Source organism: Parus major, chromosome 5 (assembly GCF_001522545.3).
Source record: "Parus major isolate Abel chromosome 5, Parus_major1.1, whole genome shotgun sequence".
Classification (NCBI taxonomy): domain Eukaryota; kingdom Metazoa; phylum Chordata; class Aves; order Passeriformes; family Paridae; genus Parus; species Parus major.
Window position 1 is genome coordinate 38,597,366 of NC_031774.1, and position 3,342 is coordinate 38,600,707.

Here is a 3,342-nt window from a genome sequence, read left to right on the forward strand (position 1 = left end):
CGGGCGCGGGACGGCCCCCGCCGGGCGCGCCTGCCCCGCGCACCCCGTGTTCAGGAAAACTTGGGAACGGTGTTTGGTGATGTCTGGTGGCGGAGGCCCGTATGGGACCACACGTACGCATTTGAGCCAGCAGAATTACCTCAGCAGCATTCCTGCCGCTGCCGCGGGAAACGCGCTGACTACGCAGGAAAGGTGGAGCGCAGCAGAGACCGACGTGACAGAACCGGGTGCGAGCTTGGGGAGGTAGAGGAGAAAATCCTCTAAATCATAGTACTCTCGGTTTCTCAAATCTCATCCGCTTTTGTAACACCCGTGCCAACATCCGCTGTAGGTGTGTAAAGGTAGCATCTGTGTACACAGAGTTTTGAGAGAATTTCAAAGTCTGTTACGTGCTGATGCTGTAAAGGCTGAGCAACGAACTGATGGTAATTGCGTACATTTTTATAATTAAAAAACCTAATGGAAATAAAATTGAGTACTACCAGTATCTTGGAATAATGGACAGTTTCTGTAATAACTTTATATCTGAGTGTTCAGAAGTGTACACACAAAATAATAAAAGATGTGCTAATAGAAATGAAGTCTAGATTTCTCCATATACGGAGCAGGCACACATTATAACCAGATTAATCAACAACCAAATCTAAACCACTGCTCTCCCTTTACTCCATGACTAGCCATTTTTGCTGTCTCACAGCAGGGTGAAAAACCAGTATCACTTATCTTTTCTTTAATCTGGTCCTGGGGGAAATGTGTCTTACATTTCTCCTTGATTGGAGAGAAGGAGCCTGTAGAGGCAGATGTTATTATAAAAGTAAGACTATAGGAAATTCCCAGCCAGCCAGTTCTCTCATCAGGGACCAGTGTTGCTTCACAGACCTGCACAAGTGATTTGAAACAGCATAAACAACTCAGGTAAGTGCTGTGCTACTCCCACTGCAGATTCCACCAAAATTCCCCAGGCAGTCAAGATGCAAGTTCTGAAGCAGCAAACTCCTCTGGCCTAGAAGGATGCAAATGAAAGGAACTTATGCGCCTACATGTCTCCATATTTTAATATCTACTCAACGATTCCCCATTGTTGAGCTGGTGATGAGTCAAAGGACTTCCAAGATTACTGAGTATCTTAATGTAAAACAGCATCAAGCTTTATGATTCAGTTCCTTTGGATTACCAAAGTAGCATCAAGAAAAGTTGGTTTATGGAGTTAGTAGTTCTGCATTTATAGTTAAACTTTGTTGGATTGTATTGGATCAGCAATACAATGGCATGCTGCCTTAGGGAAACTGTCCTGTCTGATCATCCAGGAGCTACTCTGGCACTCACACTCCACCTAAATTGGGACCAAAACCCCTTCCCAGTGGGCAGCTCCAGTGAGCCTGGCTCCCCATACACCCCACACTCACACAGTCAGACAAGGTTTCCTTACCATCTCAATGCCAGGTTTCCCATAGCAGAGTCTCAGTGGTCCCAATCCTTAAAATAATTCAGTCTTGGTGCAATAACCAAGTAAGATTTTGAGCTGGGACCTTGTACAAAGGAAATCCTGGGTTTTTGTATCCTCACAGTCGAAGCATGGTAACATTTGAGGGTCCTTGGCTCCTGCCATGTCTCTGAGTCTGGAATAACCTACCTGGCTGGGCCACAGGTCCCTGAGCTTGTCAAAGGGTTGGCAGTTCATGGCCTCTTGCCTTGGACTCCAGCCATCCAGAGAGCTCAATCTGCAGCTTACATTGCACCTGCAAATCCAGCTACCTGCACTGAATATATTCCTCAAGAGTACAGTGAGATGGTCTTTTACTGTTACTGTTGCATGGTCATTTAATGAGCTCCAGCTTTTTGGGATTGTGTTTAAAAATTCAGTCTCAGGAGCTATCACTTTCAGTTTTGGAGGCTTGAATGAATGAATCTGTCTAAAGCTTCAGGCCACCACAACTATGGCTGAGTGGTCCAACATGACAAATGCCAGACTTTCTAAGTTCTCTGATACAATCCATCTGCAGGATCAGTATGGCACTGAGGCAGCCCAGTCTCTGAAGCTGTTGATTCTGGATGTTGAATCAGTTTTCCCTGCCTTGTACAACAGAAATGTGCTTCGGCTTGACTGAAAATTGATTTCACAATGCAGGCTTTTGTTAGTATTAAAGCAATGCCTGCAAGCTGATGGAATAATTACCTCAGAAAAAGACATGCATCTAACTTGCTTGCAGTCTTTATGGAGTTACCAGGTGGCTCCAGCAGGTAGCTGGTCAATAGTCTTTTTGCTGAAGCAGTAGGTTGTCGGTATGACTCCAATGCATTGTCCTCCATGAAGCCACTCATTGAACATTTAATGCTGAGTGAGATAACTGTGAATCTTTGTGCTGCAAATCAAATTTTTCAAATGTTTCTGAAAGGCAGTGTAGCCATATTGGACATCTTGGAAGGGATGGATAAAAGATACCATTCCAAAGTAGCTCAAGGTGGGAGATGACAGCCATTTACCAGGAAGTGACCACAGTTTTTTTCACAGTCCACCGTGTATCTGAAGAGGCTGTGCTCCGAAGAAGCCTCAGGAAACCTGATTTTGCCAGCCTTGACAGCTGCTGTTGGGTTACTTCCGTATCACCGGGATTTTCTCTGCTTATCAGCACCAGCACCAGGAGTGAACCACGAGCAGCTGTGCTGGCATGGGAGTCAGGAATCACACATGGCTCCAAAGAAACGGGCTGGCCATCACCGAGTTAAAGTTTACAGGACCTGAAGGTCACTGGTTTAGCTGCTAATGTCAAGACCAGAGGCTGCCAACTTCAGGTGCTCTGTCCTGGTCACCTACAGGTAACAAGCTAAAACCAAGGTGCGAGTTTTTTAAATTACTTAAGTCGTTTCGTGGTTTTTTAGGTACATTGCAAAGGCATGTATGCCTCTGTAATTGCTAACTTGGTGTATGTTATTAGTGAGCTACTGTGAACACCTGGAGTTTTCTATCACCAGCTGCAAGAACAGACACAGCAGCGAGTCAGAGCAAAGCAAAAACAGAAACAAAGTATTAGTAGGAAACCGGTGTTTCCACATGTGCTGTAACAAACTGGGATAATGTGTCTTCCGTGTTGATTTATGTGGAAAAACAGAGGAGCTCAGCGGATTGAAGTCTTCCATAAGGTTCCGGCATAATGTTCGCTTGTACGGTAACAATCCAAATGAAGGTTACTTGAAGAGGAATCAGGCTGCAGCTGAAGACTGCAGGCCTGGTAACGATCCCGACGGAAGCGGGGGAGAACCCAAGCACCGAGCTGTGCTCCTCCGTCTCGGGGCGATGGGAACAGACTGCGGCGGGCGGCAGCGTCGCCCCGCCCCGCGCTC